The sequence below is a fragment of the Piliocolobus tephrosceles genome, chromosome 10, assembly GCF_002776525.5.
Source record: "Piliocolobus tephrosceles isolate RC106 chromosome 10, ASM277652v3, whole genome shotgun sequence".
Lineage (NCBI taxonomy): Eukaryota > Metazoa > Chordata > Mammalia > Primates > Cercopithecidae > Piliocolobus > Piliocolobus tephrosceles.
In genome coordinates this window covers 39,557,532-39,584,965 of record NC_045443.1, presented here as the reverse complement: position 1 = coordinate 39,584,965, position 27,434 = coordinate 39,557,532, and the positions used below count along the sequence as shown (strand labels likewise).

Below are 27,434 nucleotides of genomic sequence, written 5' to 3'. Positions count from 1 at the left end.
CATAAGTGACAGTGGTCTTTATAGGAGTCTGAAGAATTCTACAGCACTCTCTTGGCTTCTACTAATGGAGACTTCCAGGCCAGCAGGAGGTGGTCCTACTCTTTTGGTCATCTAACACAGATCTGACAAACCCAGTAGAGCTTTCTGTGATCATGGAAATGTTCTGTATCTACACCGTCCAATATGGTTGCCACCCACCATATGTGGATAGCACAAATCTAACCCCGACCATATCCCCAGCCTTTTTTGACCATTTTCTTCATTACTAACAGGAGACCCATTCCCTGTCTACCAAAGAAAATGTATGTCAACTTATAAAGCACAGAATAGACTACATAAAACAGACTAGAAAACCAAGGCAGTGGGCACCTTTGCACACACATTGAACTCTACATTTCCAGATGATTATTAGAGGTGATAATTACAAATGGACACAAATTATTGTAAAGCTTGAGCTTAACAAAATTCTAGAACAGGTGATTATGAAGCTGATCCTGACACCTACTAAGGAATGCTCTCCAGAAGTCAGCATTGACTCACTAAGAAAATGTCCCAGGACCTCTCTAGGGACCAATTTACAATCACTCAGTAAATGTTCTCTGATAATGTTGAGAGTACAGTTTCTCCCCAACCATGAACACCTATCCCAGAAACAGCCTGGAGTAAAGGGAGAGTCCTGAGAGAGGAAGGTGACCTGCACCTGTGGAACTACTACTGATAGAGCAGCATAAACATTGATTAGGAGTAATTCAGTCACAAACACCAGATGGAAGGACTTCCTTTCTCATCAACGCAAACATGGGACACCAGAGAGAGAAAGGAGAAAATAGAACTAGATATTTCAAATGCTTTATTGAAAGAGAGAAAAACATCATTTTCCTCCTTTCCCAGTGGTTTTTGTTTTGTTTTTTTATCCCAGCGTGGCCACTGCAGCACTGTATCCAGGAGGTTCACCATCCTAGATACTGGATCTAAGCACTGCTTTTCAGCAGACACAGAGGTAAAAGAGAAAACAACAAGGGTTAGAATTTGAGATCTCCTACCAATGAGCCACACAGAAAAAAGCAAGAGGTTTTATTTTCTAATTCTTTAAGAAAACATGTATTTTTCCCATCTCTGGGGACCCATGGCCTTCTGGGGATGGGGTGTGTGTTGCCTCACCTGCCTTTCTTGCTATGTGGTGTCTCTCCCTGTGCAAAGCCCTGGTGATGGCTCACTTGCTGGGGTTAACACAGTGTCTCCACCACTGACCCCAGGCAGACACAGCTTCATGAGTCAGTAAAGGCTAGCCTTCACAAGCTATTAAGTCTCAGAGAGGGGAGGCTGAGAAACATGTCTCCTCTGCTTGATGGCAGTGTCATGTGCAGGACATTTTCCTGGCTCCAAGAGTTAACCATGCAGCTAATAAGCTGGATTCTAGTGAAAGGGAAGTCGGCGAGTCACTGACAGAAAACACTCTCTTTTCATCACAGTGTTACATCCTTGAGAGAAAAGGAAGCAAGTATTCACATAATCTGCCTGCTGTAAAAAAGGCAATGATTAAATTTTTAGTGGTGTTCAGTGGCCAGTTCCTTTGTGAAATTTTCTCTTACCATAGTTAAAATCACGGCTACCATTTACTGAGTCCATTACTATGGACTAGGAACCAGGATAAGCGCTTCAGACACACATTTCCCCATGATCCTCAAACCGTCTTATATTCTAGATACCATTAAAGTGATGAGCAAACTGAGACTCAGTCAAGGTTCCAGCTGTGACCTTACACACACTGGCAAATGATGGAGCCAGGGCAGTCTGATCCCAGAACCTCCTAATCATCATGATACTACTAGATAAACAATGTCCAAGTAAATGCAACAATCACCCACCCCAATCTAAGCAGTAACATTCCTGCTGAATGTTCTGTAATAAAATCTCATAGAAATTATCCTGCATGGTCTTCCATTTCTGCATACCACATTTAAAAAAAAAAAAAAAAAAAAAGCTACTGTCTGACTTCCAGGTTTGATTCTCAGCTCTTGTGGAGCTCCTCTCCCCAGCACCCAAATTAATGATATTATTTGTACTAGTCACTAGGCTAATCTAGTGCTCTATAGGAAGTCATAATTGCTCTTAGTTGTTAAACAAATCTCTAGGCTCATCTCAAGATCATTGCCAATTAATCCTTTAAAAGTCATTAAAAATAGGAAAAGCTCGACCAGGCGTGGTAGCTCATGCCTCTAATCCCAGCACTTCGGGAGGCCGAGGTGGTTAGATCACGAGGTTAGGAGATCCAGACCATCCTGGCTAACACCATGAAACTCCGTCTCTACTGAAAATACAAAAAATTAGCTGGGCATGGTGGCAGGTGCCTGTAGTCCCAGCTACTCAGGAGGCCGAGACAGGAGAAGGGTGTGAACTCAGGAGGCAGAGTTTGCAGTGAGCTGAGATCGTGCCTCTGCACTCTAGCTGGGAGACAGAGCAAGACTCCATCTCAAAAAAAAAAAAAAAAAAAGACAGGAAAATATTGAAACTGTAAATTATCAGATCAATTTTGTGGTATCTAGTGGACAAGATGGAGAAATAACATATTAAATAACTGACATTTATTAAATGACTGACACTGTGATAAACCTTTGCTATAATTTATTTTAGCCCTCACTTCAAGGCACCTCCACTTTACAGACGATAGTGAGGTTCAAAGAAGTTATTATACATAACTTTCCCAATGTCGCCCTACTAATAAGCGAAGAACTTCAAAATTGGTGCTTCGGACTGAACGTTTACGTCTCCCCAAAATTTGCATTTTGAAGCCTAAATCTCCAATGTGAGGGTCTGTGGAGATGGGGCCTTCAGGAAACAATTAGGTCATGAGGGTTGAGGAGTCACGATGAAATCAGTGCCCATATATACATACAAAGAGACATGAGAGAGCTTCCTCTATTTCTGCTCTATCCTCATGAGAGGATAGAAAAGAAAATGGCCAACTGCAAGCCAGGAAGAGGAAGTCACCAGACACCTGCCAGTGCCTTGACCTTGGACTACCCCAGCCTCCAGAACTATTAGAAACACATTTCTGTGGTTTAAATCACCTAGTCCATGGTATTCTGTTACAGCAACCCAAACTGAATCAGACACATGAGTAGCAACTATAGACTGACCTGTGGGAAGAATCAACTAGTTGAATCCAAAGTCAAAGAGTGTTGATTACTAGATGGGTATTCATCTCAGAGCAAAATTTGTACTGGGGTGCTGGAGTATGCCGTCCTTGCCTTTCTAATTCAGCCTCGTCCTTATCAAAATTATGGGCACCAGAAATACCTCTAACTGGCAAATTCAAAATTACATCAGAGGATAAGTGAGCTGCAGTGAAATTAAACTGTTACATTAGATTTACAAAGTCAATTACATAGCTATCGTGTGGAAGAAAATTGGGCAAATAATGACTCATTTAAAATTTTCCTTTAAAAGCTAAAACAGTGTTAGGCCTTATTAGTAGATCCACCAAGGAGACTCTTATTCCATATGGAGTGTTGAGACTAAATCTCTGTGCTGCATTTTTTAAATTATACTTTAAGTTTTGGGATACATGTGCAGAACAAGCAGATTTGTTACATAGGTATACACATGCCATGGTGGTTTACTGCACCCATTAACCCATCATCTACATTAGGTATTTCTCCTAATGCTATCCCTCTCCTAAACCCCTACCCATTGACAGGTCCCAGTGTGTGATGTTCCCCTCCCTGTGTCCATGTGTTCTCATTGTTCAACTCCCAGTTATGAGTGAGAACATGCAGTGTTTGGTTTTCTGTTCCTGTGTTAGTTTGCTGAGGATGATAGTTTCCAGCTTCATCCATGTCCCTGCAAAGGACATGAACTCATCCTTTTTATGGCTGCATAGTATTCCATGGTACATATATGCCACATTTTCTCTATCCAGTCTATCATTGATGGGCATTTGGGTTGGTTCCATGTCTTTGCTATTGTGAACAGTGCTGCAATAAACATACATATGCATGTGTCTTTATAGTAGAATGATTTATAACCCTTTGGGTATATACCCAGTAATGGGATTGCTGGGTCAAATGTTATTTCTGGTTCTAAATCCTTGAGGAATCACCACACTGTCTTCCACAATGGGTGAACTAATTTACACTCCCACCAACAGTGTAAAAGCATTCCTATTTCTCCACATCCTCTCCAGCATCTGTTGTTTCCTGACTTTTTAATGATCGCCATTCTAACTGGTGTGGGATGGTATCTCATTGTGGTTTTGATTTGCATTTCTTTAATGACCAGTGGTGAGCTTTTTTTCATATATTTGTTGGCCACATGTCTTCTTTTGAGAAGTGTCTGTTTATATACTTCACCCACTTTTTGATAGGGTTTTTTCTTGTAAATTTAAGTGCTTTGCAGATTCTGGATATTAGCCTTTTGTCAGATGGATAGATTGCAAAAATTTTCCCCCATTCTGTAGGTTGTCTGTTCACTCTGATGATAGTTTCTTTTGCTGTGCAGAAGCTCTTTAATTAGATCCCATTTGTCAATTTTGGCTTTTGTTGCTATTGCTTTCAGTGTTTTAGTCACGAAGTCTTTGACCATGCCTATATCCTGAATGGTATTGCCTAGGTTGTCTTCTAGGATTTTTATGGTTTTAGGTCTTACGTTTAAGCCTTTAATCCATCTTGAGTTAATTTTTGTATAAGGTGTAAGGAAGGGGTCCAGTTTCAGTTTTCTGCATATGGCTAGCCAGTTTTTCCAACAACATTTATTAAATAGGGAATCCTTTCCCCAGTGGTTGTTTTTGCCAGGTTTGTCAAAGATCAGATGGTTGTAAATGTGTGGTGTTATTTCTGAGGACACTGTTCTGTTCCATTGGTCTATATATCTGTTTTGGTACCAGTACCATGCTGTTTTGGTTACTGTAGCCTTGTAGTATAGTTTGAAGTCAGGTAACATGATGCCTCCAGCTTTTTTCTTTTTGCTTAGGATTGTCTTGGCTATATAGGCTCTTTTTTGGTTCCACGCAAAATTTAAAGTAGTTTTTTTTCTAATTCTGTGAAGAAAGTCAGTGGTAGTCTGATGGGGATAGCATTGAATCTACTTTGGACAGTATGGCCATTTTTCATGATATTGATTCTTCTTCCTATCCATGAGTATGGAATGTTTTTCCATTTGTTTGCATCTTCTTTCATTTCCTTGACCAGTGGTTTGCAGTTTTCCTTGAGGAGGTCCTTCATATCCCTTGTAACTTGTATTCCTACTTATTTTATTCTCTTTGTAGAAATTGTGAATAGGAGTTCACTTATAATTTGTCTGTTATTGGTGTATAGGAATGCTTGTGATTTTTGCACATTGATTTTGTATCCTGAGACTTTGCTGAAGTTACTTACAGCTTAAGGAGATTTTGAGCTGAGACAATGGGGTTTTCTAAATATACAATCATGTTATCTGCAAACAGAGACAATTTTACTTCCTCTCTTCCTATTTGAATACCTTTATTTCTTTCTCTTGCCTGATTGCCCTGGCCAGAACTTCCAATACTATGTTGAACAGGAGTGGTGAGAGAGGATATCCTTGTCTTCTGCCAGTTTTCAAAGGGAATGCTTCCAGCTTTTGCCCAGTCAGTATGATACTGGCTGTGGGTTTGTCATAAATAGCTATTATTTTGAGATACATTCTATCGATACCTAGTTTGAGAGTTTTTAGCATGGAGTGGTGTTGAATTTTATCGAAGGCTTTTTCTGCATCTATTGAGATAATCATGTGGTTTTTGACATTGGTTCTGTCTATGTGATGGATGACATTTACTGATTTGTATATGTTGAACCAGCCTTGCATCCCAGGGATGAGGCCAACTTGATTGTGGTGGATAAACTTTTTGATGTGCTGCTGGATTCTGTTTGCCAGTATTTTATTGAGGATTTTCGCATTGATGTTCATCAGAAAGATTGGCCTGAAATTTTTTTTTTTGTACCTCTGCCAGGTTGTGGTATCAGGATAATGCTGGCCTCATAAAATGAGTTAGGGAAGAGTCCCTCTTTTTCTATTGTTTGGAATAGTTTCAGAAGGAATGGTACCAGCTCCTCTTTGTACCTCTGGTAGAATTTGGCTGTGAATCCATCTGATCCCGGGCTTTTTTTTTTTTTTTTGAGACGGAGTCTCGCTCTGTCACCCAGGCTGGAGTGCAGTGGCCAGATCTCAGCTCACTGCAAGCTCCGTCTCCCAGGTTTATGCCATTCTCCTGCCTCAGCCTCCCGAGTAGCTGGGACTACAGGCTCCCGCCACTTCGCCCGGCTAGTTTTTTGTATTTTTTAGTAGAGATGGGGTTTCACCGGGTTAGCCAGGATGGTCTCGATCTCCTGACCTCTTGATCCGCCCGTCTCGGCCTCCCAAAGTGCTGGGATTACAGGCTTGAGCCACCGTGCCCGGCCTTTTTTTTTTTTGGTTGGTAGGCTATTAATCACTACCTCAATTTCAGAACTTGTTATTGGTCTATTCAGGGATCCAACTTCTTCCTGGTTTAGTCTTGGGAGGGTTTATGTATCCAGGAATTTATCCAGTTCTTCTAGATTTTCTAGTTTATTTGCATAGAGGTGTTTATAGTATTCTCTGATGGTAGTTTATTTCTGTGGGATCAGTGGTGATATCCCCTTTATCATTTTTGTTGTATCTATTTGATTCTTCTCTCTTTTCTTCATTAGTCTGGCTAGTGGTCTATTTTTGTTAATCTTTTCAAAAAAAAAAAAAAAAGCTCCTGGATTCATTGATTTTTTGAAGGGTTTTTTGTGTCTCTACATCCTTCAGTTCTGCTCTGATCTTAGTTATTTCTTGTCTTCTGCTAGCTTTTGAATTTGTTTGCTCTTGCTTCTCTGGTTCTTTTAATTGTGATGTTAGGGTGTCAATTTTAGATCTTTCTCGCTTTCTCCTATGGACATTTAGTGCTACAAATTTCCCTCTGAACACTGCTTTATCTGTGACCCAGAGATTCTGGTACATTGTGTCTTTGTTTTCACTGGTTTTGAAGAACTTATTTATTTCTGCCTTAATTTTGTTATTTACCCAGGAGTCATTCAGGAGCAGGTTGTTCAGTTTCCATGTAGTTGTACAGTTCTGAGTGAGTTTTGTAATCCTGAGTTCTAATTTGAATGCACTGTGGTCTGAGAGACTGTCTGTTGTGATTTCTGTTCTTTTGCATTTGCTGAGGAGTGTTTTACTTCCAATTATGTGGTCAATTTTAGAATAAGTGCGATGTGGTGCTAAGAAGAATGTATATTGTTGATTTGGGGCAGAGAGTTCAGTAGATGTCTATTAGGTCTCCTTGGTCCAGAGCTGAGTTCAAGTCCTGAATATCCTTGTTAATTTTCTGACTTGTTGGTCTACCTAATACTGAAAGTGGGATGTCAAAATCTTCCACTATTACTGTGTGGGAGTCTAAATCTTTTTGTAGGTCTCTAAGAACTTGCTTTGCGAATCTGGGTGTTAAGTGCAGTGTTAAAGTCTCCCATTCTTATTGTCTGGGAGTCTAAGTATTTTTGTAGGTCTCTAAGAACTTGCTTTATAAATCTGGGTGTTCCTGTATGGGTTGCATATATATTTAGGATAGTTAGCTCTTCTTGTTGTATTGATCCCTTTACCATCAGGTAATGCCCTTCTATGTCTTTTTTGATCTTTGTTGGTTTAAAGTCTGTTTTATCAGAGACTAGGATTGCAACCCTTGTTTTTTGCTTTCCATTAGCTTGGTAAATATTCCTCCATCACAACCAACTTGTGAGCTGGTTAACTTGGTAAAGGTTAAGGTAAACTTCCTATGTGTGTCTTTGCACGTGAGATGAGTCTCCTGAATACAGCACACCAATGGGTCTTGACTCTTTATCCAATTTGCCAGTCTGTGTCTTTTAATTGGGGCATTTAGCCTATTTACATTTAAGGTTAATATTGTTATGCGTGAATTAGATCATGTCCATTATTATGCTAGCTGGTTATTTTGCCCATTAGTTAATGCAGTTTCTTCATAGTGTTGATAGTCTTTACAATTTGGTATGTTTTTGCAGTGGCTGGTGCCAGTTTTTCCTTTCCATGTTTAGTGCTTCCTTCAGGAGCTCTTATAAAGCAGGCCTGGTGGTGACAAAATCTCTCAGCATTTGCTTGTCCATAAAATAATCTTATTTCTCCTTCGCTTATGAGCTTAGTTTGGCTGTATATGAAATTCTGGGTTGAAAATTCTTTTCTTTGACAATGTTCAATATTGGCCCCCACTCTCTTCTGGCTTGTAGGGTTTCTGCAGAGAGATCCACTATTAATCTGATGGGCTTCTTTTTGTGGATAACCCGACCTTTCTCTTTGTCTGTCCTTAACATTTTTTCCTTCATTTCAACTTTGGTGAATCTGACGATTATGTGTCTTGAGGTTGCTCTTCTCAAGGAGTATCTTGGTGGTGTTCTCTGTATTTCCCGAATTTGAATGTTGGCCTGTCTTACGAGGTTGGGGAAGTTCTCCTAGATAATATCCTGAAGAGTGTTTTCCAACTTGGTTCCATTCTCCCCATCACTTCCCGGTATAACAATCAAACATAGGTCTTTTCACATAGTCCCGTATTTCTTGGAGGCTTTGTTTCATTTCGTTCTTTTTTCTCTAATCTTGGCTTCACGCTTTTAAGTTGATCTTCAATCTGATATCCTTTCTTCCACTTGATCAGTTCAGCTATTGATACTTGTGTGTGCTTCATGAAGTTCTCGTGCTGTGTTTTTCAGCTCCATCAGGTCATTTATGTTCTCCTCTAAACCGATTATTCTAGTAAGCAATTCCTCTAACCTTTGTTCAAGGTTCTTAGCTTCCTTGCATTAGGTTAGAACATGATCCTTTAGCTCAAAGGAGTTTGTTATCACCCACCTTCTGAATCCTACCTCTGTCAACTTGTCCAACTCATTCTCCATCCAGTTTTGTTCCCTTGCTGGTGAGACGTTGTGATCCTTTAGAGGAGAAGAGGCATTCTGTTTTTTTTAATTTTCAGGCTTTTGGCACTGGTTTTTCCTCATCTTTGTGGATTTATCTACCTTTGATCTTTGATGTTGGTGACCTTCAGGTGGGGTTTCTGTGTGGACATCCTTTTTGTTAATATTGATGCTATTCCTTTCTGTTTGTTAGTTTTCCTTCTAATAGGCCCCTCTGTTGCAGGTCTGCTGGAGGTCCACTCCAGACCCTGTTTGCCTGGGTATCACCAGCAGAGGCTGCAGAACAGCAAAGATTGCTGCCTGCTTCTTCCTCTGGAAGCCTTGTCCCAGAGGGGCACCTGCCAGATGCCAGCCAGAGCTCTCCTGTATGAGGTGTCTGCTGACCCCTGCTGGGAGGTGTCTCCCAGTCAGGAGGCACCAGGGTCAGGGACCCACTTGAGGAGGCAGTCTGTCCCCTAGCAGAGCTCGAACACCGTGCTGGGAGAGCCAGTGCTGTCTTCAGAGCTGGCAGGCATGAACGTTTAAGTCTGCTGAAGCTATGCCCACAGCTGCCTCTTCCCCCAGGGGCTCTGTCCCAGGGAGATGGAAGTTTTACCTGTAAGCTCCTGACTAAGGCTGCCGCCTTTCTTTCAGAGACACCCTCCCCAGAGAGGAGGAATCTAGAGAGGCAGTCTGGCTACAGTGGCTTTGCCAGGCTGCGGTGGGATCTGCCCACTTGGAACTTCCACGCAGCTTTGTTTACACTGTGAGGGGAAAACTGCCTATTCAAGCCTCAGTAATGGTGGATGCCCCTCCCCTGCACCAAACTCAAGCATCCCAGGTCAACTTCAGACTGCTAGGCTGGCAGCAAGAATTTCAAGCCAATGGATCTTAGCTTGCTGGGCTCTGTGGGGGTGGGATCTGCTGAGCTAGACCACTTGGCTCCCTGGCTTCAGCCCTCTTTCCAGGAGAGTGAATGGTTCTGTCTTGCTGGCATTTCAGGCACCACTGGGGTATGAAAAAAAACTTCTGCAGCTAGCTCAGTTTCTGCCCAAACATCCACCCAGTTTTGTACTTGAAAACCAGGGCCCTAGTGGTGTAGGCACCCAAGAGAATCTCCTGGTCTGCAGGTTGCAAAGACTGTGGGAAAAGCGTAGTATCCAGGCTGGAATGCACTGTTCCTCGTGGCACAATCCCTTATGGCTTCCCTTGGCTAGGGGAGGGAGTTCCCCAACCGCTTGCACTTCTTGAGTGAGGCGACACCCCACCCTGCTTCGGCTCACCCTCTGTGGGCTGTACCCACTATCTAACCAGACCCAATGAGATGAGCTGGGTACCTCAGTTGGAAATGCAGAAATCACCCGCCTTCTGCGTTGATCTCACTGGGAGCTGCAGACCGGAGCTGTTCCTATTCAGCCATCATCTGTGCTTTATTTTAAGGAGATTCTCAGACTGAGAATCTTCCCAAGAATGCAATCAGAATGTCAGCACGTGTGGAAATTATGCCGTATTTGTTGAATGACCTGAATTAGAACAAACAAGTCTGAAGAGGAAAAGATTCAGGAAGATAATGTATGCCATTAAATATATAAAATAGAGATTTGACTTGTTGTATGAAAAACCAGAATAAGAACGACCCGCTGGAAGTCATTTGGGAGAATTCACTATGCTCTGATAGGACAAAGTGGTGAAGTCCCCATGACTGGCCTAACCCAGTGAGTGAGTGAACAAATGAATAGAATGTTAGAGCAGAAATTAAATGATCATCTCCCAAGGGATAGTGTCCAAAGATTCCTGAATTTGGGTGAAAGGCTAGATTGTCTTGAGTACATTGTCCTCATATTGGCAGGCTGTCCAGTTGCTAAGAATCATTCTCAGGGACTAGGCCTCCTTTCAACGATTTTAAGGAACCCCATATCAATGCCAGCATCCTTCTCTAAGGTATCTCCTCCTGGACCAGGTATGTTAGACCCTCACAGGCCGAGCACGTCAAGGAAAGACCACTCCTTACAATTCCCTATCTTCTATGTTCCCTAGCCTAGTGTGTTACATTAACCACTCACTGAGGGGCAAGCTGGGGGTTGACCAAAGGTCATGTATTTCAAGTGCAAGGTTAGGAAGCCACAAAGAGGTGGAAGCTAGGAAGTCCCTGCAGATGCAGGGGACACACACCAAATAAATGGCTGGGCAACAATTCCCCCAGTCACACCCCACCCCAACCCAGAGGAAAACTTGGCATTGGAGAGAAGCTGTGGAGCAACAAAGCAGATATGCCATGTCCCAGGCAGTGTTCCAAATACATTATATATGTTAATTCATTTAATTATCCCAATAACTCTGTGGGATATTACATCCTTTTTATAGAGTAGAAAACTGAAGCCAAGGAAGAGCTGACAACTTCCCCAAGATCACACAGCGAGTAATGGTGGAGCTAGGATTAGACAGGCAATGCAATCCTGGGCTCCTAACCAAGCCCTTTAGTGTTTACCGAGATGTGAATTTGTACCTCAATCCCCTCTGCTTAAGGTGAAACTACTTAGAGCAGCTTCTGACATGGAGTATATACTACGTGATCAATAAACAATTATCAAATTCAATTAGTACTTTAAATTATTTGGAACTTGTTAACCGTGACCAGGGTATTCAGAACTGGAGATCTCCAGATACATCTTCATGTTCTAGTTTAATCCCTAGCATGAAACCTTCTTGTCCTCCGCATTCCACTTTGCCTTTGTGGTTTTTATTTTGTTGGCATGTTGTTGTTATTTAGCCTGAGGCATAAAGTCATTTATTTGGTCTTAGGCAAACCAAAGATAAATGTTGATACCAGGTTCCAGCTTCCTGTGGTGACTCATTTGCTGAAGAAGGAAAAAAAACTTGCAAGCTGATTAACTTGGTAAAGGTTAAGTTAAACTTCCTTTACCAAAAAGGACAGAATTACTATCTACTTGGTGGTCAAGCTTTTCTTTGAGACCTGAATTAACCCTCAAAATAGTGTATTTAAGAGTGTAGTTGAAAGCCTAAAATTAAGAAAATCTCAGTTTTTAAGAGTTCAGAGTCGAAGAGGCCTGAAAATTCCATCAGAAAGATCTGAGACCAGAAGTACCCACCCCTGCAGGCTTCGTCCAGCTGGGGCAGGGCCTGGGCTTTGGCATGGCATAGTTATGAGAGCATCATGAGAACAGCCAATGGATGTCCTGGGGGAACAAGAGTGGACTTCACAGGAATCCACAAGGCTCTGGCTTTCACTCTCAGTCCAGCTGGCTCTCAGTTACAACAAGGCAAATTCCACCAGCTGAATGAATCCTAGCAGCTGTGGTAGCCTGGAGGCTCCATCCTGTACAATACATCAGGCAGCCAGCCAGTTCTGACCCGACTGCTTTCTGTATGATGAATCAGCCCCGGCCCCCAAATGAGAGGCAGGTCAACATGTATGAGGTCCCTAGACTGTGTGTATACCTTCCCACACTGCTTTAGGCACTGAGAATTCATCAGTGGGCAGGCCAGATAACACCTCTGCTCTTGTAGACGTTACCTTTTGAATCTACTCTAAGGAAACAATCAGAAATATACCCCCAAACTTGCATATAGTATTATAATAGCAAAATATTGGAAACGATTTGAACAACCAGCAGTGGTCCACTGGTTAAATAAATTCTAGTATATCCATTTGAAGTCACAGAAGTAACCATTTTTAAAAATCATGTTATACAAGAATACCAGATGATTGAGAAATGTTTTCAATATATCAAATGGGAAAAAAAGATTACAAAGCAAAGAGCACAGTATGTCTCCAAAGTTGTGAACAACAAAAAAAATGCTTATATGCACGTGAAAATAAACTGGAAAGATACACACCAAAACACTCACTATAGCTACCTTTGGATAGTGGGATTAGTGGTGATTTTATATTCTTCTTTGTATGCTCTACAAAACTCTCATTTTGCCAAATTTCAACAATAAATACATGTGTCAGTCAAGTTCCAACTAAGAAAACAGCACATACCAGGTAGTTCAATATTAGGAATTTAATATGGAGAACAAGTTACAAAGCTTTTATGAGAGGTAACAGGAAACAATGAGGCAACAGGAAGCAGTAGGGCAGTCCAGCAATTAGCAGAATCAAGAAGCTAGTAGTGGGAGAGAAAAGAGAAGAGGTGATATTAACAGAGCCAGTAGTCTGAGCCATTCAGTGGAATCTGTGACTTTTAGGAGAGAAAACATAGCTACTTTTGGAACATCACTTGAAGAAAAGGGAGGGGAAGAAATACCCTGGTTCTTCAGCACAGCACTTCACACCCTGCAATCCCCTGCAGAGCTTCACAGCCACTAAGCCTGGAGCCAGTGGGGAAGGGAGCTGGGAAGTGAAGTCTGCAGTGGAAGCCACCCGCAGTCCAGAGCAGTCAAAGATAAGAGTGGGCATGGATCTGAGGGCAAACACACAGGTGACTGGCACGTTAGTGCCAGTAGAATCATGGGGGAAAGAAAAAAATTGACGGTTTTTTTAAGAGAACACAAAAGTAGGACATTTCCAAATGTTGTCTTCCTTCTGCTTGTAATTCAAGAACTTAAGATGCAACGAAGTCCTTGTTGTTTGCAAGCCATACAGAGGCATGTACACTGTCAGAATACACATTATCAGACACTGAAGGTGTTAGGGAAAAAATCTGGGTTTTCTTTCTTGCTTTTCAGATTCCCACCCTTACTTTGCCAGTCACCTGTCAGCTGACAGCCCTCAGCTGCTCCAGGTTTCCAATGTGGTGCTCCCTTGGGCCAACTCTTTTCTTTCTCTCCTCCACCCAAAATTCCTGAGCAATCCCTACCTGTTCTATGAGTCATACCATACGAGTCCCATTTGCTTCCAGAAAGTAGATGTTACTTTGAGAGATTTAGTGTTGAGTGTAGGAAAAAGGTGTATTTAAAACAACAAATTAGCTACTTTAATCATCCCACAGGGCATGAGTTTAGAGGGCTACAAATCTTTCAATTAAATTTAAATAGTTTTTACCAAAAACTTGAAATTCACCCAGAACTGCAATTGGAACTACGAAACATACAAAGAAAATTAAAACCAGCTTCTTTTTCACAAGGAACAGATAAGAGGCTTTCTGATTATTCAAGACAAAAGTTCTGGAGTCTTCCTCATAAACTGTCAATAAACCCTTCCGATTCAACCTTCAAGATATATACAAAGTCTAGCCACTGCTCATAATTTCCTCTATAGCAACTCTCCCAAGCCACATCATTCAATACCTGGATTGTTGCAATGGCCTCCTCACTGACTTCCCACCTTTCACACTTGTCCCCAACCTCCTCAATCCTCACGGTCAATCCTCAACATAGCAGCCAGAGCGATCCTTTAAACCATAGGAAAGCCTACATCAGTTCTCTGCTCACAACCTTCCAATGGTCTCTCATCTCAGAATAAAAGCCAACATCCTTTAAATGACCCATGAGGTCCTAAGTGACCTGCCACTCCAAGCAGTCATTACCTCTCAGCCCTCACCACTCCTCACTCAGCTCCTCAGAGATGCCAGGCCTACTCCTGCCTTGGGACCTTGGCATTTGCTGTTGCCTCTGCCTGGAATATTCTTCCTCCAAACATAGGGAGGACTTCCTCTCTTGCCTCCTTCATGTCTTTGCTCAAGTCTCACCTTCTCAGGCAGACCCTTCTTCATTCCTCTCTTTCTCCTGTTTCTGTTTTTCTGCCTAGGGCTTATCAACTTCTAATCTGCTGCATCATTTACTCAGTTATTTTATTGCCTCTGCCCTCCCACCAGAATAGGTAAACTCAAGAGCTGGGATTTTTGTCTGCTGTGAACACTAATGTATCTCCAGCACTTCAAAGAGGGGCTGGCTCCTAGTAGGTACTCAACCAGTATTTGCTGAATGGACGTATGCTGGCACGTGTCTGAATGACAACAGCACAAGGCAGAGGTTGGTGTGGCAGGTTAGTGTCCTGGACCTGGCAGAGTCAGGTGGGTGGTGGGTGGGAGCCTTGGGAAAGCTTCCTCTTTCTCCATCTAAAGGAAGAAAACGTTCTCCCTGTGATGAATCCTCTTACCCAGCTGCTGAGCCTTGTTCCCTCAGCCGCCCCAGGAAATCTCACTTTATCATCCTTCTTTCTTTATATTAGCCGCTCTATTTTTTTTTTTTTTTTTTTGAGACAGAGTCTCACTCTGTCACTCAGGCTGCAGTGACACAATCACAGCTCACTTCAGCCTCCACCTCCCAGACTCAATCGATCCTCCCACCTCAGCCTCCCAAGTAGCTGGGAGTGTCTGTAGTCACATACTACCATAGCCTGCTAATGTTTTTAATTTTTTTGTAGAGACGGGCTCTCACTATGTTGCCCACGCAGGTAGCCTCTTTCCAGTGGTTCTTTTCCTTCACACTAAAAACTTGCTCATATGTCTCCATCTTACAGGAAAAGAGAAAGAAAAAATTCTCCTTGGATCCCATACCCTCTTCACCCATCCAATGGACTTCCTCCTTTTGTCACAAAGTCCTGGAAAAAGCTTGTTTCTTATTTTTTGGTTTTGTTCATTTGTTTGTGTACTTATTAGCTCTACCTTTGCACCTTCCATTTATTTTTCAACCCTCTGCAACCTGATATCTATGCAGAGCAATCACTGGAATTGCTCTTATCTTTTTGTGGCCAAGTCCAACGAGTATTTTTCACTCCTTCGCTTACTTGTCCTGCTTGTTTAATGTGCATCGAGTCTTCTTTCTGCATCAAACCACGCACTTAGTGCTTTTGCATCTCTAACTTCCCTGCACTAGAGCTCCTCCTGTCTCTCTGAACACCTCGTCTCCCCCAGCTCACACTTCAAGGATGGGTGCTCCCTGCACTTCTGTCCTTGGTCCTTATCTCTCCACATTACTCTCCCTTGCCAATTTCATCCATCCCCATGACCTCTATTATAATCCACATATTGACGATTCCCAAGCCTATCTTCACATTCCAGATCTCTCAGATTCACAGCTATATTCACTGCCTATTTACACGAATCAAAAGCACCTCGCACTCCATATATTCAAATCTCATCACCTTTCCTCCTTTTGTTCCTCCAGCATTCATCTCTGCAAAGGACCTTTCTCTCAGGTAAAACCAGATACAGCAACTCATTCTTGATTCTTCCTTTTCTGTCAACCACCACCCAAATCATCCTAACTTTTTCATGTGTTGCATATCCACGCCTTTGTCCTCAGACTCACTATTCCCCTAAACCCAGCTGCCAGCACTTCCTTACTATTTTCCCTGTGTCCAATATTACTCCTCCAACTCATTATCCGTCTGTGCCACAGTGATCTTTACAAAGAACAAGCCTGGCCAAGACCCTGACCTGGCTTCCCTCTGCGTAATATAAAAGCTTGCTGGTAGAACGTCAGAGCTGTCCAGCTTCTGTCCTACCTCTCTATGCCCTTTTACCCTTAACTCCCTCTTTCTCCCATCCTTACTTTTTGGTAAATTGCTGGGACCCTGATGAACTACTTGCAGTTTCTCCACAGAACAGGCTTTCTGTTATATCTGTCTGCACAGGCCACCCCACCTGGTTCAGTGCATAATAGGTAAAGTATCAGGCTCTGGCATGAACAATTATGGAATCAGCCTAGATGGGCTCCACCAGCTTACTAGCTGTGTTATTTTGGGCAAATTATTTAATTATCCTGTGCCTCAGTTTCCTTATCTGCAAAATGGAGGCTAGAATAACAGTACATAAAACATACTTAGAACAGTTCCTGATACATAGCAAATACTCTATGCATAGTAATTATTGTTATTAATACTTATTCACCAGACTATCTCTTATTTGCCCAAGCCCCTAGAAAGATTCTGATGACCCCTTAGGTCTAGATTAAGACTAATCCATATATTCTTCTATACTAGCACATCTCATACTCTGTTTATGTGTCTGTCCCTCCCTCCACCCCAAAAAACTATGACCCTATAAGGGCAGGAACTCTCTCTTACTAATCTTAGAATTCCCAGCACCAGTTCAATGCTTAACAAATAATGCACTCAGATTAAGTTTGTAGAATGAACAGATGAATGCATGGATAGTCATGGCATGTCATTAACATTTGCTCAAGCAAACGTTACAGGGCTCAAAACACCTTCACATATTTCTCTCTCATTTTTTCCTCACATCAGTCCTATACAGTAGGCAAGAGAGGTAAGATTATTATCTTTATTTTCTTAAAGGGCATTCAGGTTTAACTATATGAAGTAACTTGCTCAAGATTATAAAGCTGATCAGTGAAGAAGCCCACGCTGGGAGCAGGTCTCCTAACTTCAAATTCCACGCCTTCTTCTCTACAACAAACAGAATCGCCACTGGAGAATTACGAGGTACACCTGGGATGCATAGAGCTACGACTGGCAAGCAAGAGAGTTTTGAATTTCAAACACGGCATCAGCCAGTATACACACAGCAAAGAGAATGCCCCCCAAAGAAAGGGAAAGATTAAATCTTAGAAATAGCTTCTGCATTCCAGGCCATCAAGGGCAACATAGTGAGACCCCATTCCTACAAAAAATTTAAAAATTAGCCAGGCGTGTTGGCACATGCCTGTATTCCTAGCTACTTAGGAGGCTGAGGTGGGAGAATCCGTTGAACCCAGGAATTAAAGGTTACACTGGGCTGTGGTCACACCACCGTACTCCAGCCTGGGCGACAAAGTGAGACCGTCCCAAAATAAAATAAGAAATAGCTTCTCCAACCTCAGTGTTGAATCACTTAGGTATGTTTTCAGCTGCCAGTAAAAGAGGCCTGAATATGGCTTCAATAAACCAAGAACATGTCTCTCATTTGGCAGATCACGAGGTCAGGAGATCGAGACTATTGTGGTTAACAGAGTGAAACCCCATCTCTACTAAAAATACAAAAAATTAGCCGGGTGTGGTGGCAGGCGCCTGTAGTCCCAGCTACTTGGGAGGCTGAGGCAGGAGAATGGCGTGAACCCAGGAGGCAGAGCTTGCAGTAAGCTGAGATCGCTCCATCAAAAAAAAAAAAAAAAAAAAAAAAATATTCAGAGTTAAACAGCTTACAGGTGCTGAGGAAGTGCCACACTTGCTGAGAGCCCGGCTCTATATTTCTACTGCACCATCTTATTTGTAGGAGGCAGAACTCAGATGGTCCCAAGATTCCTGCCCCTGGTGTTCGGAATAGTCCCCTCCCCTCAATCACAGGCAGAATGGTGAATAAGATGGATCTCACTACCATGATTAGGTTACATTACATGACAAAGTTGCAGAGGTGTTGCAGATGTAATGAAAGACCCAGATCAGTTGACTTTAACTTAATTAAAAATGAGAATATCCTGAGTGGGCCTGATAACCAGGTGAGCCCTTAAAAGGCATTGGGCTCATCCTAAAGAAATTACAAGGTGACTTTTGACCCTCTCTAAGAGAGATTCTCCAGTTGGCCTTTAAGAAGAAAGCAGCCATGTGGGAGGGGCCACGAGGCTAAGATGTGAGAGCAGCCCCAGGGAGCTGCGTGGGCCCCCATCCAACAGCCCAGAAGAAACCAAGACTTCAGCTCCACCACTGCCAGGAACTCAATGCTGCCAAAATCTGAATGAGCTTGGAAAAGGGGCCCAAGCTCCTAGATGAGAGCACAGCCCATTTCAGCCTCGCGAGACCTTGAGCAGAGAATCCATCCTCAGACTCCAAATCCACAGAAACTGTAAGATGATAGGTGTGTTGTTTTAAGCCACTAGATTTCTGGTAATTTCTTATGTAGCAACAGAAAACTAATACACTATAGGTGCTGTGCACTAATGCCCTGTAGGCACTGTGCATGAATACCCTATAGGCATTGTGCACAAATACCCTATTAGGCGCTATGCACTAATACACTATACTTCTATTACCAAGCACCTCATGGTGCAAGTCAGCTGTGGAAATCCCACTATCTGCATGCCAGGCTGCAGGAAGAAAGGGAAAAAGGCCAAAAGGGTGCTGCTCTGCACTCAGTTATCTCCTACTTTTAAGTAGCCTCCTCTGCTTGAGTCCCCACAGAACTTCATTTAGTTCTTCTAAGCCAGACCTATGTGGCTAAATCTAACTTCCCAGGAGACTGGAAAGTACACTTTTTAGTGAGGCACTTTGTTACCCCCAATAATATAAAGATGGGAGATGGGCCACCAGGGGGGCCACTCTCATAGCGACTGTAACTCTAAGATGGCAGGGAGTTACTTGCCCATGTCTTCGAGCTGTCTCACAGCCAGGTCTGGAATATTCTGACCTCTATACCATGTGCTCTGCATTGCCAGCAGACTTGTGGGAGGCCAGAAGCACTGACCAATGGCCTGATGCCCTTTCCTCCACCTACTCTACTGGAATCCTTCCCGATTGCCTTTCCTTCCTGTGACCCTAAGCACTAATGCTGGTCACACCAGACCCATTTACACTATCCACACTCTCCTTGGAAAGGAAGGCATCACATGACCACTTTAGAGCAGAATTTTTTTTTTAACTGATTGGAGCTGAAAATAAAACTGATTGAGATCTAAGAGTAAACTCTGGGGGTGGGGGAAAGGAAGTCATGATTCTATAGAAAAGAAAAACAACAATGTGATTTCGAGCTGTTGAATCCAAGAGATGGAAAGAGATTTTAGTAATGTCACGGAGGCAAATGGAACCAGATTGAACCACCACTGGAAGATAGGGCACAGCTGAGAGCAGAGCTGACCTTAAGACACAGTATGTATAGGACAAAGGAGTTCTGCCAACGGAGACTAGGAAATCGGGCACTAGAAGAGCCTGAGGGGAAACTCAGCCCATCAGTCATGCTCAGCAGGAGCCAAGAGCCACTTAACCAGGCAGAGGCATTACAGATGCAGCTGGAAATTATCCAATGATAGGGAAATGGGGAGTAAAAGAATAGATATGGGAGTTGTTCACAAATAGAAACGTGAACAATATCTTGGGTGCAATAAATACCAATTGCTTAATCACTCTGTGGGGTGAAACATTTTGCAATGGAAATGAGTTATCATTGTTCCATCTATGCAATTACAGAATAGCAATTCCCTCATCACTAATGAGAACTCTGGGTGAGTTTCCAGAAGATTTGATACATTTCCTGGTCTTTGATGACCTGGTAACACCAGATGTTCTTTTAACTCTAGGTATTTCCTTCAGAAAGTAAATTCCTTTCAAATTCCTTTCCACCAATGACAAACCATATAGACGACAGTGCTCCTTGTAAGATTATACCACATTTTTACTGTACCTTTTCTGTTTAGGTATGTTTACATGCAAAAATACCATTGTGTTACAACTGCCTACAGTATTCAGTTCAGTAACATGCTGTACAGGTTTGTAGCCAAGGAACGATAGGCTGTACCATATAGTCCAAGTGTGTCATAGGCTATACCATCTAGGTATGTGTAAGTACATTCTATGATGTTTACACAATGACAAAATTGCCTAGTGATGCATCTCTCAGAATGTATCCCTCTTATGAAGCTAATCATGACTGTATGTGTGAAAGAATAAAATGCCACCTTTGTACGAATCTGGTATGGTATGCTGCAATTTTCAAAAATTAAATGGCCAAACCATGCCTCCATGCCCTGTCTCTATGAAAGATTGTTATAAGTGAACATCACTTCCTAACGACCGGTAACCAAATATTATACAAAACACAGAGTAGAATTGCAAAGACTGATCAAGTAAATACTTCTTAACCATATGATCAGTTCCACATAATAAAAGCAAAAACTAAGAGAAAGGCAGCCAGGGAATGGTTAGGAATACAGGTTCTGAAGTCAGAGAGCCTGGGTTTGATCTCAGTTCCAGTGCTCAGCAACCTAGTTCAGCAACTTGGGTTGTTATTTGACTTCACTAAACCAGTTTATCTATAAAATGGGATAATAGTAGTGCCTGCCCCATAAGGGCATTATGCCTTAGTAAGTGAAATAATGCATTCCAAGCCCAGCTTCATAAATATTAGCTATTATTATTCAGAGGGTTTTTTTGTTGTATCTCTGAAGTCCTAACCTGTAATTCCAATCTGCTTACTTCATTCCACCTAACTCCACAGGCTACAGTAATATTCAACAGCCCACATATATTTCTGGAACGGGAAGGTATTATAAATTGTATATCCAGCCAAAGATGCACAACCAAGGATGTATCAGACCTTCTGGGCACCGTGGTGTTGAAAAAGTGTACCTAGTTAAGAACCACTGCCCTGCTCTAAATGTCTCCCTTTACAGAGGAGCAAACTGAGGAGGCCCAGAGCATGAAGAAGCTTCTGGGGTCACAAGACCATTTTCAGAATCTCCTCTTGACAGACCTGGCTCAGACCTCAAACTGGGAGCCAAGTGTCTCAACTCTGATTGCACAATTTTGGCACTCCCCCGGGCCGTCTTATGGAATTCAACAAGCATTTCCTAAGAAACCACAGTAGGGGTCAGGAAGGAGAACAAGACGGAGACCCTGCCAAGAATGGCATCGCGATCTCATCAGGGAAACAGGCATTGGCGGCGTTAAGAATTCTAAAAGAAGTGCCAACAAAGTGCTAAGAAGTCCTAAGTGCTGCTGCTAACTCACAAAACTTTCATGAAGGAGATGGAATTTCTACTGGACTTAGAAGGCTAGGGATTGAAAGGAGCCATTCTGGGTAAAATAAACCATTCGAGCAAAGGCCCCGAGGTTTCAAGAGAGAAAGCTCATGAGAGACCTAACAATCTTCTTGAACAGACAAGGAGATAAACCACAGAGCTGAAACATCTGGGTTCAGAAAAAGCCAATAGTCTAAAGTATCTTTTAGAGCTGCAAAGTGATAAAATTCTTCCCCTGTCTCTTCCCAGATTATCCACAGAGCATCTGCTTTCTGCCTGCCACCGATTCTGAAAGATTGAATGCCAGGGAGAGGAGTTGCTAGAACAGTTCATGTGTGGGATCCCACTCTGAAGACATTAAGAAAGGAGAAGCTTACTTCTCATTCCTTGCAGAAGTAGAAGCCAACAGGAATACAGCTAGCCCCTGTACTCAAGATCTAAGGAGATGATGTGGGAATGAAAATGACAATTATGACAATTCGCCTCATGATATTTGATCCCACGTGAGAAAGTATACTTTATTTATTTATTTTTTTTTTTTGAGGTGGAGTCTTGCTCTGTCGGCCAGACTGGAGTGCAGTGGTGCAGTCTTGGCTCACTACAAGCTCCGCCTCCTGGGTTCACGCCATTCTCCCGCCTCAGCCTCTTGAGTAGCTGGGACTACAGGTGCCCACCACCAGGCCCGGCTCATTCTTTGTATTTTTAGTAGAGACAGGGTTTCACTGTGTTAGCCAGGATGGTCTCGATCTCCTGACCTTGTGATCTGCCCGCCTCAGCCTCCCAAAGTGCTGGGATTACAGGCGTAAGCTACCGTGCCCAGCCTAATTTCCAATAATTCTTAATCTCTTTTACTCTGAAGTTTCATTAAGCAAATAACTATAGCTTGTCATCATGATTTAAAGCTATTGAAACAATAGAAATACTATTCACATTTTCTTTACAACCTTACTAAAATGTAAAAAACAGGTTTTGTGTAGATAAATCCTCCCATCTTGTTCTGGTTAGCTGTTGCTGTGTAACAAACCATTCCCAAACTTGATGGCATGAAACAATTATTTTATTATTCTCGTGGATTCTGGTTTTATCAGTAGAGGATCTTCACAGCAAGTTGTCCATGTTCTTAGCATTTGGAACAAAGAATTAGACAAAACATACAGCAAAGCAAGGAAAGAATGAAGCAACCAAAGCAGAGATAGAAAAGTGAAAGAAACAGAAAGTGAAAGTATGGGAGCAGGCCCCAGCAGGGCTCAAGGGCCCCTGATCAGAATCATCTCGGGTCCAAATACCTCCTAGAGGTTTCCCATTGACCACTAGGTGTTCACCTCAAGTAAATGAAGTGGTGGCACACAATCAGTCTGATTGGTTGCGGAAAGCAACCAATCAGGGGCTGAAGTGAAGTTACAAGGTCACACTCCTATGCAAATGTCTGATTGGTTGTGGAAAGCAATCAATCAGAGGCTAAAGTGAAGTTACAAAGTTACACTCCTATGCAAATGTGGGATTGGTTGCAAAAAGCAAACCAATCAGATGTACTTTCAATTTCCCATCTGCAGCAGAAAAGGTTGGGGAGTAGCCTCCGGTCCTTTTGTTACTTAGGCCTGGAGAGTTAGGGTTTTCCTTTCAATTCAGTTCTAGGAAGTCAGCATGAAATGGCCTTAAGTTTCCTGCGTCTAGACCCTATTCTTCTGCCTTACTGGTAGGTTAGGAATTTGAAGGGGATACTTCATAGATGGCATATCCCTGCTCCATGTCATCCGGGGCCTGAGCTGGGGACACTCAAAGTGTGAAAGCATCTCCATCCACTGTTGGGTGATGCTGGCTGTCAGCTAAGACCTCAGGTAGGCCGCCAGCCAACCTACACGTGGCGTCTCCTCCACGTAAGTGGAACAGGGCTTCCTCACAGCATTAAGGCTGGGTTTTAAGTGTGAGTGTCCCAAGAAAGCAAAGACAGGAGAAAACATCACTTAGGTCCAAGGGGAGGAAACAGACCTCCCAATGTGAGGACTGTCAAGATCACATTGCAAAAAGAGCGTGTGGGACAAGAGAACACTGCAGTCATCTTCAGAACATATAATCTGTCACACATCCCAAGTAGTATTCTATATCCACCTTCCTATGCCTGAAACTAACACCATAAAAGAAACAATCTGTGATGATAAAGTGTTCCCTCAGCAGGATTTATTAATTTAAAAAAATTTCAAATAGCACTTTATACCTGGCAAATCCCCTTCAGGGTAGTCACAATCACCCTGTGTGGTTGTTATTCTCACACTACTCTATAAATGAAAGGCCTGAAATTCAGAAAAGTTATATGAGTTCAGCAGAGACCTTTGGGAGGTTAAGGATAGACTCACAATTTGAACTCAGAACTTCAGACTCCAAAGCCTATGTTATTCTCACACTTCCTTTCAAGTGAAAATAGGTTTTATCCAATAACAACCAATAAACACCAAATGAATTAACAAATGGATAAACACTAGACCCTGAAATTATTTTATCAGAAATTCTACCATTTATCAGAGTCCTGTGGAAATGGAACACTAACTAGGTTGGCTCTGATGAAACAAGAACATCTTTTTAGAGAGTAAGCGTAGAGAAATGCCTTGGTAGAAACCCTGAAAACCAGTGCCAACTAAGATGGGGAAAGACTGTCAATGCTGAATTAAAATTGTGGGTGCCACCAAACTTTGCCTCCAAAAGCCTGTGAGGGTGGGCATTTTTCTTTTTTTCCATTTTCAATAATAACGTAAAGGTGCCACAGACAATTTAAATCACTCCCATTTGTGACATAGATAAACTCTTCTAAGAGAATTAATAGATGGTTTTCACATTTAATTCTTGGAGTCATTTTTTCAACTGCAGCCTGTTAATTAAAGTATAGCTTGTCGAATCTAGAATATGAACAATATTTTATCTTCTGTTCCCAGCACGATTCCCCAGTATTATTCTAGGAGACATCAGATTAAACTCGACGAAAATAATCTGTATCATTTTCAGAATTAAAAATCTTGGAAATTAATTCTCTGAGTATTAGTTCTACCTCAATAACATTGCACAATGAAAAGAGAATGAACAATTTAAGATTTCACTATTACCTTTAAAATGTAGTTAGGAAGTAATAAATGAAGAAATTCTCAGTTCTGCAAATGTTCCAAGAATTGGCAGAGTAGGCAAAACACTAAAAGTCTTCAAGTTCTAAATAGATATAAATCAATATGGAAGAATAAAGAATAACTGAGATTTCCAGACTACAACTATTTTTCCCTATAACTTTTTCTTTCAGTGTCCTTGCTTTGCCATTAAAAGTTCTCTAATGTTAAATGGGCTGAATAACCATCATTTATATCATTTCAGTATTTATAAATCTGTCCCAGATAGGTACTGGAGCACAGAGGCCAATTCGTGTTTCATATAATTCAATATATTCCTTTTTATTTCTCTAACAGAAAAATAGCAACTCCCAGGCTGTAATCTCCTTTTTAAAATGGGCCATTAATGATTTACAAGGGTGGTTTTTGTTTTTTGTTTTATTTTTTTTATTTTTTTTTTTGAAAGGAAGAGAAATAAAACCTTTCATGAGTAGTCTTCCAGGCTGGCTTTTTCCGAGAACTAATATGAAAAAGGTATAAAATATGGTAAAGAAAAACCCAAGCCCAACCTCTCCTCTTGGCATTCTGGTTCCTTTAAGATCTGTTCTTTACTTGCTTTTTCTATCACTTCTTTCCCACCACCCCCTATCCTTCCTTCTTCAGCTCAAGAGAATTCTTCTCCAAACCCTTTCTGGACCAATGTCTGAGTCATTCTCTTCTGCTTCTCCATTTACAGGACCTCTACTCCTCCTCCAAGGTCCAAATTAAACACTGTCCTTGGCTGAAACATCCTCTAATCCACCCAGGGGTTGATAATCACTCTAGCCGCACCTCATCTAACAAATATAATACAACACTTGTTTCATTCTGGTTGAGTTGTTTTGTTTTGTTTTGTTTTGTTTTGTTTTGTTTTGTTTTTGAAGTGAAATCAGGTTTATTAGGAAAGGAAAGGAATAAAGAATGGCCACTCCATAGGCAGAGCAGCCTCTGGTTGAATTTTAAGTGGTCATTCTTTACACATCTGCATCTCTAAATGAGTCGCAAATTGCAAACTCCCTGAGGAAGTGTTATTCCATGGTTATATCCTTTCACAATGCATAGAATAGCTTAAAGCAAGCTCTCAATTTTATTAATATTTAGAATAGCTGATATTTATTGATCACATACTACTTATCAGTCTTAGTTAAGCATTTAAAGCATTATTTCAATTAACTTTCACAAGAGCCATATATCTAAGTATCATCTCTCACACATTATAGAGGAGGAAATGAGATCACCACATTTAAGGAGCTTTCCTGTCATGCAGTTAGAGACACTGGGATTTGAACCTGAGTATTTGGATTCCGCAGCCTAAACGGCTCTTCTCTACTTTCCACTCGATAGTTTAAATGAATTAATTTAAATTAATTTAAATGAAATTCAAGAATAGCATAAACTATTCGTTGAAAATGAAGTTGTAGAATGGGTAGAACTGTTACCGGTAGAGGGTCTGTTACCGGTAGAGGGTCTTGACTGCAAGTTGTCCAGGTTTTTGGCGTTTTGAACAAAAAATTGGACAAAACACACAGCAGAGCAAGGAAAGAATGACACAACAAAAGCAGAGATTTATGAAAAGTGAAAGTACACTCCACAGTGTGGGAACCAGCAGCGGCAGCAGCTCAAGGGCCTGGATACAGAATCTTCTCAGGTCCAAATACCCCCTAGAGATTTCCCATTGGCCACTTTGTGTTCACCTCATGTAAATGAAGTGGTGGCCCTCAATCAGAGACTAAGGTGAAGTTACAAAGTTGAAGGTCTATGCAAACGAAGACTTGGCCGGCAATCAATCTGATTGGTTGCTGTCTGCAACAAATCAGAGGCTGAAGTGAAGTTACAAAGTTGCACTCCTATGCAAAAACCAAGGGATCAGAGGTACTTTCAATTTCCCATCTGCCATGCAGTGGGGGTTTGCAAAGGGAGTAGCCTCTGGTCCTTTTGTTACTTAGATGTGCAAAGTTAGAGTTTTCCATTCAATTTAGTTCTAGGAAGTCAATGTGAAATTGCCTTAGGTTCCCCAACTGCAGACCCTATTCTCCTGCCTCAATTCCATTTGCTTATGTATTATTTTTGTTGTCTACAACATAAATGAGGAATCTCTGGAATTTCATCTTTCATAAGACAACACTTGGATTTTCTTAAAACAGATTATTTTCTTACCCATTAGTCAAAGTAAATTCATCTTCCCTTAATATCATGACACCACCAGGAGTATTAGCAAAGCGTAATACTAATTATCTCACTCAGATGTACAATCATAGAACATAAAACATTCTTCCTTTTAAATTCCTTATAACTCCCAAGTGATAAATAAGGGAGTAAATTTAGGGTCAAAAGAAGGGTTCAAGCTATGTCTATACAGCCAAATCACCAAGCCATATGTCCAACAGGCTACTTGTTATGTATTTTTAAAATATTTTACCATTCATATTGGCCAAATCAATGTGATTGATTCATAAATGCCAGCAATCCCTGTGTTGGGAATGATTTTTCCATTTATCTACTGATGCGCAAAGTCCTAGAACAACAAGAGATAAATGTAGAAACATTCAACTTTCTTGTCCCTCCAATCCCCTCTCAACATTGTTCCTAGCTTTCTAAGACACAAACTTAAGTGAAAAGAAGTGAACTTCGACCCATACCTTTCACCTTATCCGAAAATTAACTCAAAATGGATCACAGACCTAAATGCAAAACCTAAACTATACACAAATTTCTAAAAGAAAATTTAGAAGAAAATATTTACAGCCTTGCTTAGGTGAAGATTTCTTAGAAAATATACCAAGAGGTTGTAGTGAGCCTGGGTGACAGAGTGAGA

The 27,434-nt window shown here is 41.7% G+C and overlaps 1 long non-coding RNA gene across 1 annotated transcript; it reads right to left on the bottom strand.

Moving 5' to 3' along the window:
- Window positions 1–833: 833 nt before the first annotated feature.
- Window positions 834–26,378, bottom strand: LOC111520211. Its single transcript, XR_002724596.1, has 4 exons — window positions 26,314–26,378; window positions 24,587–24,686; window positions 10,253–10,458; window positions 834–1,481 (listed from the first exon to the last, which is right to left on the bottom strand). It is a non-coding gene; the product is annotated as an uncharacterized LOC111520211 (long non-coding RNA).
- Window positions 26,379–27,434: the final 1,056 nt, after the last annotated feature.